Source organism: Ovis aries, chromosome 13, assembly GCF_016772045.2.
Source record: "Ovis aries strain OAR_USU_Benz2616 breed Rambouillet chromosome 13, ARS-UI_Ramb_v3.0, whole genome shotgun sequence".
Taxonomy (NCBI): Eukaryota; Metazoa; Chordata; class Mammalia; order Artiodactyla; family Bovidae; genus Ovis; species Ovis aries.
In genome coordinates, this window is record NC_056066.1 from 69,205,282 (window position 1) to 69,214,889 (window position 9,608).

Below are 9,608 nucleotides of genomic sequence, written 5' to 3' on the forward strand. Positions count from 1 at the left end.
TAATGAGATCATTTCAAGGATGCATGCTTATGAGTTTATCATGGCCCAACCTCTGCCAGAGAATCAAAGCAGAGGCATCAGCACACAGAGGCCCCCTGCTCTGTACAGATGCTGCAGAAGCAGGTGGCACACCCTCTGGGAGAGACACCAGTGAAGAGGAACATGTCTAAAGCTGCCTGTGCCACCCAGAGCCCTGTAGTATTGATCATCAGTCTTGCAGAGGGAACATTTGCCTTTCTTCCCTTTCCAAATAATTAAAGTATAATATTTTATGGCCTGGTAAAATTTACTGGGACCCTTGGCACGTAATTATAGTGCTTCTTTAACGGAGACCCCGTAAAAGATGCATGATGAGAAAGTTAAGGATCTGGATAGAATTATAGCGGTGTGACAAATTATTTACAAGTGATAAACTGTCCAAGGGGAAAAAAATTCCAATAACCTCTGATGAAGGCTAACAATTAAAATAATAAATTCCCCAAGAGCAAGGGTAAGCCTTTCTTCTTGGTCAAAGGCTTAAATTCCGTGATCCCAGGAAGAATACATCTTTTTGTCCAAGTCAAATCCTGGTATCTTCAGGCATCTATCCTATACTCAGGCATTCTGTATTTGTATTTGTACTTAAGTACTTACTTAATTCATCTTTTTGATCTTTTATTCATCTACTGACTGGTCATCTTTTCTCCCCAGCCTTTCTCTTGTTTCATTACCAATTCTACTTATTCTTTCTCTTCGTCTTCTGCCCACTCACCGCATCCACCCATCCTCCTATTCATCTGTTCATTTATTACTTTGTCATTCATCTGTTTCCATCTGTTCATTTGCATGTATTCATTTATGCTTTAATTCATTTATACATCCCTTCATTTATTTCTATTCTTCATCTATTCATCTATCTACTCCTTCCACATGTATTGCTCACTTGAGCTAAGCAGATTCTTTACCCTGTTCTAAAGCAGCCCTGTCCGAAAGACCTATGCGTGCGTGCTCAGTTGCTTCAGTGCCGTCCAACTCTTTGCAACACTATGGACTGTAGCCCACCAGGCTCCTTTGTTCATAGGATTTTTCCCGGCAAGACTACTGGGGTGGGTTACCATGCCCTCCTCCAGGGGATCCTCCTAACCCAGGAATCAAACCTGTGTCTCCTACATTGCAGGCAGATGGATTCTTTACTGCAGAGCCACCGGGGAAGCCCCCAAAAGAACTATAATGTGAGCCGAACTCATTTACACCCGTGGCAGATTCATGTTGATGTATGGCAAAACCAATACAGTATTGTAAAGTAAAATAAAGTAAAAAAAAAAAATTAAATTTTCTAATAGCCACATTTTTAAAAGTAAAAAATAAATAAGTGAAATCTATATAAATAATCATTATTTATTTAGTAATAATTTTCATTGTTTTATAGCTAAAGCTCAGAGACAAGTGATTAAAAAAAGAACATTCTAGAATCAATCAACCAACTATCCCAAAACACTGTGTCAAATGATCAGATAGAACGAGGACTGAGCAGCTATGGCAACCTGAAAGGGGTTTTTCTGGCTCTGCCCAAGACCTGTGAGGGCTGGGAATCTGGCCCTGGGTCAGCTTGGAGCTAAGGGAGGAGCCTCACAGCAGAGAAGTCCTTCCAAACAAAGCAGACAAACAGAGAGAAGAACTAACATTCCTTTACATCCAAGCCCATCCCTGAGTTCTTCAAATATCACTGGGTAGAGACTCAGAATGTAAAAGAGCATATTTGGGAGAATACAAATGTTCACACAGATCAAAACTAATTTTCTGCACCCCAAGTCATCATTTCTTATCCATTCATAATTAAGAGAGCCAGGATTCCACAGCCAGTTAACCGCATGGTACTCAACCGTGAAGAGTTGATGCAGGGGATGACAAAGACCACAGTGATGGGAGTAAAGAGAGCTCACGTTACTGAAGGTTGACCACAGTCTTCTAAGCACTTCACTGCACTGTGTCACTGATACCCTTATTTTAGATATAAAGAGAGTGAGGCACTTTCCCAAAGCCTACTAAGTGTCATATCTACCATGTGCTAGTCACATAGACCCCCACACACACCCCCGCCACCAATGAACCTTTCACTGGAAACTGGCTCAGCCAAGCAAGACACAGGCTGTGGGATGCCCACTGTGGCTGTGAAGCTAAGCACCTCATGAACAATGCTTCTGTGAAGTTCATAGTCCAGTGGGGAAGAGAAATTTCTAGGCAAATAAAAACCCTCCCGATTTCTGAACTAGAGCATCCCAACACAGTGAAGACTTAAGTCAGCTATCACTTCTCCGTGGCAGAGGTGGTCACGAGGGCTTCACAGAAGAGGTGGCACTGGGGTACTGTGAGGCTTTCTCTGACTCCCTCAGTGAGAAGCAATCTCTCTCCCTTCTAGAGATGAACCCCTTTGACAGGTCCTTGGAGCACAGGCTCCCGCTTGGCCTTCTGGAACCATTTTCTCCCTCTCCTCACCCTCCCCTGCACCGCCGCTCAGCCTGTAAACCCCCTGCAGGCATCAGGGAATCTTTTATACTAACTCAACACCATGATGGATCCATGGAGAAATACAATTGCTGGGATTTCTGAGAATGTATATATTTGTTTAAAAACCCCTGCCTTTCTCGGGCACAGACAAAACACCACCAGCTTCACACCTCCCAGAGATGTACTGTGGGAATGATTTCAAGGCTTTAGCTGTCAGTAGCGATATCAATCAGATGGTCCACCCAGTGGCCCCAGCTCAGGAACACAAGAGACATCAGCAGAAGAGCGGAAAGCACTCGGAAAGAGATGAAGCCAAAGTTAGATGGAGACAGAATGATAAAGAGAGAGAGAGGCAAAGGCACTAAGGAAACAGGAGCGTGCTGGAGGAATGACAAAGGCTGAGAAAGGGTTATTCAGAGTTAGGGAGACTGATAGAGTTCGTGGATGAAGAAAACCGAGCCAGACTCAGACTCAGACTCAGTAAATCAAGAGCCAAATTATGGATAGAGATCAAGTGTTTCCTGAGATGGGAGAGAGAGAAAGAGAGCAGAGACAGAGAAAAGAGAGGGGTGAGAGAAGCAAGGCAGGCTGTACAGAGCTCTCTACACCTCACCCCCCGCCCCAGCACCCAGCTCCTGCCTTGGATTTTTGAGCCCTGCCTGGAAGAATCTTCCCCAGCTTCTTGCATCTCTGGCCTTTTCTCTTCTTCCTGGCCTTTGTTGACCTGAGACTTTCTCATCAGGTCTCCAGTGGCCATGCAGCTGGAGGTCCATCCTGCTCACTGCTGCCTGTCATTCTCCATTAGAAAAGAACACCCAGTTGATTTCCTTTGTAGGACTTCTTGGCTTTTCATTATTCATGTGTGTATTATCCACTGCTAAGGCCACCACTGTCTTGCCATATCTTCAGGATCTGGAATAGCGTTTGGTATAGAGTAGGTGCCACTTCACAGCTGAGGAACAGATGGATGGGTGGGTAGATGAATGGATGGCTGGAAAGAGAGATGGGAGGATGGATGGATGACAGTGAAGGCAAGTCATTCCCAAGAACTCCTCTCTGGATGCTTAAGTTACCCAGGTTGAATGAGCATGATCTGTGACAGGATTGAGTGCTGATCTGGAACACAAACTCTTCCTCAGCAGCTGAGCAAAGGTGGAGACCACTGGTGAAGGAGATGGGAGTGAATGCAGAGGGAAGATCCTGCACCTGAGGCTCCCCCTAGGAGTCAGCAGGCCAAAGAGGACCCTGGGAGGTGGGGGGGAGCCTTCCAGCCCTGTTTTAAGGGTCCCTCTGGAATTCCTTTCAGACAGAAATGGTTCCATCCATGACTTTGCTTTGTCTGAAGTTGGAAGTGGTCCTGTGGGAAAAAAATACACGATGCCCATGTGGGCTTCTCAGGTTAAGTTTCTAAGTTAATGGGGCTTCATCAGACCCGTTAATTTAGTTAGGACTAATGCAGCCTCCCTTCCCAGGCAGTTTTTGCCTCTTTGGAAAGTGCTCTCAAGATCAGCCCCTGTTGACCGACACTTAGGGGGTTGGTCATGGAGACACAGGAGATGCGGGTTCGATCCCTGGAGAAGGGAAAGGCAGCCCACTCCAATATTCTTCTGGAGAAAATCCCATGGACAGAGGAACCTGGTGGGCTACAGTCGGTGGGGTGGCAAAGAGTCAGACATGACTCAGCACCCATACAGGCAACAAACATCTTCTGCTTATAGCTATTGCTTATTCAAGAGAATTTTCAACCCAGTCTCACCAGCAGTGGGCATTAATAAGACCATTCTTCTTTTCTTAGTGGTAGATATAATTCATGCTAATTTCTTTGGTCAGAATTACAAATGAACGTGTTTTAAGTGCTTGATTACTCTCTACATTCCTTTATATGCAAATTTTTGTTTATAGATTTTTGTTCAGCTCATCTGCTTACCCATTTTCTTCATCTGTAGATGTGAGTGTTAATCACCACCTTCTGAAGAATGAAGAATGATATACGCAGCAGATGGAGCTATAAATCATGGGTAGCAGTCAAAGCTTCTAATCCTGTCCTCGATGGCATCAGGGCAGCCATACTGGCAAGGGCCCGATGCCAGGTTAATGGTTTTAATGCACTTTGTGCCTCAGGCACTGCGCTCAGCACCTGACATAAATATTTCACTTAATCATTCAATATCACTGAGAAATAGACATTAGAATCTCCATTTTTTACACATACACCTGAGAGGAGTCAAGGAATTGACCCAACATCACCCAGACTAGTTGGGATTCAAACCTAGATCCTACAGATGGTAAAACATGATCAAAGGATTTTAAAAAATAACTGACGAACATGATGCCATCAGTATCAGTCAAAAGTTCTCCAGAGAAACAGAACCAACAAGACACACAGCTATATATAGACTAGAGGGGACTTGTTGTAAGAACTGGCTCACATAATTATGGAGGCCAAGAAGTCCTACAATATGCCCACTAGAAGCTAAAGAACCAGGAAAGCTGGCAGTGTGATTCAGTCTGAGGCCAAAGGCTTGAGGAGTTCCAGTTCAAGCTGGAAGTTTCAAGAACCTGAAGCTCTAATGTACGGAGGCAGGGGAAGATGGCCCAGCTCAAGCAAAGAGAGCAGATCCCTGTCTTTGTGCCCCATTCGGGGCCCTCAGTGAGTTGAATGTTGCCCATCTGCAATGATGAGGCTGATCTCCTTTACTCAGTCCACTGATTCAAATGCTAATCTTCTCTAGAGGCACCATCACAGATATATCCAAAAATATTTTACTAGCTCTCTGGGCATCCTTTAGTCCACTCAAGTTGGCACATAAAATTAACCATCATATCTTTACCCTAGAGGAGCTCACAGTCCCCTAAACAAACAAGTAGGAAGAGTCACAAAGCCAGTTGGTGTGTGTCAGTAAAGACACCTGTGGCAGAAAGCCATGGAGGGATAGTGGGAATCCCTCTCTGTAGAGCTAGGAAGCCTTCATGGAGGAGGTGATGCTCCTGGGGTATTGAAGGATGAATGAGATTTTGCCTCGTGGACCAGGCTAGACAAAAACGTGAAAGGAGAGCTGAGAGATGGGCCTCACAGGGAATGGGTGCCTGCAGGTTAAAAAGGCTTGTGACTGACCACAGAGGGTAAGCTCCGGAATCGGACATTGAAACCCTGGGATCAAATCCTGCTTCCTCTGCTGACTGTGACCTTCGATAATCATTTCACTCCCTCAGCCTCCGTGTGCCCATCTGCAAAGCCAGGGCAGAGGTTTTACCAGTTACTGAGGGGATTGAGATGCATATGAATGCACAGCATTCAATCCAGACACAGCAGAGAAGCGCCCAGAAATGGTGTGCACTGGCCTTGCTGCCATCTCGGGGGACCTTCCCCTTCCACCAGTAAACCTGAGAGCGTGACCTATAAGAAGTGGACTCCACGGGCACGCTTCTGGGAGTACACACCTTGCTAACTAAAGGAAGCCACCTGTGTACAGTGAATGCCATCCGGGCCTTGGATTCCAGATACACCTGATTTCCAATTCCATTTCAGCCACTTACAGCTTGGACCCTAGACCTTGGACAAGTCACTCACCTGCATCTGTGTAGTGGGGCCAGCAAGCCCTGCCTTAGATGTTATCATGATGCAAGACCGCACTGCCCTGATCATAATAGATACTCAGTGTTTAACGGAAGCCTTCAAAAGCCCAGCTCCTCACCATTACCACACAGGCGCTGATCGGGTGGTCTGAAACAAAAGTCCACGGCGGTGTTCATCTACATATGTAAGCAGCAGCCCCGTGGGGACTTCCCCCAAAGGTCCCTGAGGCCCATCACCCAGCCTGGCAAGGCGTATGGGCTGTAGCCTCTGCCCCGGAGCCCAACTTCTCCACATCCTCCCCCAGCTATTGCGGGAAGAAGCATGAGTCATTCGAGGGAAGAGGGCTGGCATCATCTCCCCCCACTGCATGGGGCCAGCCAGCAGGCTTGTGGTTATAGGACCTGCCTGGGTTGCAAAACAAGCCAGTTTGCTGTGCTCTGGCGTCACGTGACGCGGGCAGGCACCGGAGGTGGCATTTTCTCCCTCACCCACTGACTCACTGCACCCTGGCCTGCAGTCACATGGCCCCCCGGGCCTCAGTTCCCCCTGAGAGCTCCTAGCTGCTGAGATCACTTGCAGAGAACCAAATTGAAGCAACCACTTCCTTTTTCTTGCACCACAAATATATAAATATATTGTCAATATGAAAAATGTAAAGATGATTAAATATAGAAAAACAGAAATCAGAAACTACTTGGTATTTCACCATACCCTCTGCAGCAATAAACCTGGTCAATATCTTCCTGAGTATCAACTCAATCTTATTTTTTAATTAATTTTAAGTTATCTAAGAAGTATACAGATGTTTTCTTCTTTTTTAAAATGTTAGATTGTCACTAAGAAAGGAAGAATGCCCCTTGACAGAGTTCACCTCTAATTGTGGGTTCCTAGCCAAAGGTTATTCCTGAAATATTTCTTTCAGATCTGAGTTTTGTATGGTATGTATGTACTGAGTTGGCCAAAAAGTTTATTTGGGTTTCTCTGTACGATATTATGGAAAAGCTCAAACAAACTTTTGGAACTACCCAATATTACATTGAAGCCTATAGGAAAAGCTGGATATCAGGGGCTTCCCCATATGTATTTTCAGGCCGTGTATATCTTTCTACAATTGCTTTTTTACCATCTTGTTATATAGAGGTTCCACTTTTCTTTTCTTTTCTTTTTTTTTTTTTTTTTGATGGCTACCTAACATCCCTTACTATAGATGTGCCGTAATTTTTAACAATTGCCACGGTGTGGACTTTTCAGTTGGCTCTGATTTTTTCACTATTTGTAAACAATGTTAAAATAACATCCTCCTACATTCCTCCTTTGCCCACATGCAGAGGATGCCAAGTGGCAGACTCCCTGTATCACAACATCCAAAGGCTTAGGATTAATAGATCTCTCTGTGTGACTCTCCCAAGTTGGCGGCTGCTGTCCCCTTTGTAGGTATTTCCAGATAGGGGTGCCCGTACACAGGGGAACTCAATTCCAAGTGTTTGTGTTTAGTCGGTACAAGAGCAAGATTGAGAAAGACAGAGAATTTCTTTGCCTTGGGACTGAGTGTCCTACTGAGAGGCAGGAAGAGCCACAGAGCATCTAAACTAAATGAAAACAGTCAATCATTTAATTCAGACTCACTCTAGAAGGGGAAACTGAAGCCTGGCAACAGGCATTGACTTGCCAATGAGCTTCCAGCCTCTTTTTGCCAAGTTACTCCCAAAAGTGAAGAGAAAGCATCGTCAGGAAAGTATTTTCCAAATTCAAAAATAATCATGTCTTCTCCTTTGCTTAAGCCATCTCCTGGCTTCCTGTGCTCCAACTTCAAGACAACTCCCAGCCCTTTGTTCTGTGTTCTCCAGAGATCACCAGCATCTCTTTTGCCCCAGGACCTTTGCATATGCTTTCTACTCTCTTGGGAATGTTTCTTGTTCCTCCCCTTCAACCTTCACTATCACTCTGCTAGCTCATACTCCTGTTTGAGGAGCTTCCCAGATGCCCCTAGTGGTAAAGAACCCGCCTGTCAACGCAGCAGACATAGCAGATACATGTTCGATCCTGGATCAGGAAGTTCCTCTCAGGAGGGCACAACAACCCACTCCAGTATTCTTGCCTGAAAAATCCCATGGACAGAGGAACCTGGCGGGCTACAGTCCAAAGGGTCACATGGAGCTGGACATGACTGAAGCGATCTAGGCAGCACACACTAATGTTTGAGATCTCAACTGACGCATTCCTTCTTCAGAAAAGCCACTTTGACCTCCTTAACCATGCCAGAGCCCTCTCCGAATATCTCTTTGTACCTTGTACTTCAGAGCACTGCTCACAGGTGCAATTTGTGTAGTATTTGAAAAATCTCACTTACCTACTGAGTCAAGTCAGTGGTTGGGTTTCCTTCTGCTGGAACCCCAGCATTTAGCCCAGAGAAGGGGGGTTCTTTATTTGAATGAATGAAGGAGTAACTTTCCTCCTCTTTCCCACCCCACAGGCCTTCAGTCACAACCTCCCCATCTCTCCCCAGGGCCTCCCCCTTCCATCACCAAACCTGAGGAGGGAAGTCATCTTGGACGGCACCTTTCTGGTAACAGGAGTCAGAGGACTACCGGAAAATCACCTGGGCTTCAGATTCTCCTCACCTGATTTCAAATCCCATCTCAGCAACTTGGACCTGGGTGTGTCACTTGTGTGCACTGAGACTCAGTTTTCTCATCTGTGAAGTGGAGCGGCAACTTCTGCCTTGCAGGACTGCCTGAGGCACGAGAACAGGGAGTAGCCTAGAGCCCTGCATATTGTGGGGGAGCCCCAGACTCCCAGTTCCTCACAGTCTCCATACTGATCTGAAGCTGGTTTCCACTCTTGTGTTAAAAATGTTGACCTCCCCCCGGGTTTCAGATCCACGGCCTGAATCCAGCAAGGGGACTTTGCTCCATCATTTGTTGGAACCAACCACTGTCACTACCAAGCGCAGGCACTGAGGGCCAACATGAGATTCGGATGGTCCCAGAGACCCCCCACGAGTCTCTGAGACCTGGAACATTCAGCTAACAGGGAGTTAGTTGTACCTGAAAGCCACACAATCTTTCTCCCTTCAGAGACAAGAACCTTGTTTTTCCTTGCAGGGGAACTGCATAGCGCTCTATGGGGCCAAGAGATATCTGTGGGCCAAGACAAGCTGGTCATACTGGGAGAAGACTCATTGACCGAGCTGCAGCCTCAGGAATGAGTAAGGGAGGTCAGCAGGGACCTTCTGCAGCCCTTATCGGAGGGACATCCCAAGCCTCCGAGCCAGAACCATGACCAAGAACTCTGGAACTTCCCAGAACTTCAGCCAGTGCCTTTTTTTTTTTCATTCTCCCCTCTGGATGTGGACTTATGTCTTCAATGAGCTTTGCCCCCAAGTTTCATTCGTCCAATAGTCATTACTGCCAGGTCCCTGCCAGGTGCTGGAAGTACCCTAATGAGCAAGTTCGATGTGGTCCTGCTCTCCGAGAGTTCACAGGCCAGCCTTGGCTTCAGCAGCAGCAGCAGCAAGGGGAAGTGAGGTCTAGGGGCCTGCTTT

At 46.2% G+C, this 9,608-nt stretch overlaps 1 long non-coding RNA gene across 1 annotated transcript; it reads right to left on the reverse strand.

Moving 5' to 3' along the window:
- Window positions 1-1,359: 1,359 nt before the first annotated feature.
- LOC121816275 (uncharacterized) lies at window positions 1,360-6,328 on the reverse strand. The gene is made up of 2 exons (XR_006055793.2): window positions 6,059-6,328; window positions 1,360-3,844 (listed from the first exon to the last, which is right to left on the reverse strand). It is a non-coding gene; the product is annotated as an uncharacterized LOC121816275 (long non-coding RNA).
- Window positions 6,329-9,608: the final 3,280 nt, after the last annotated feature.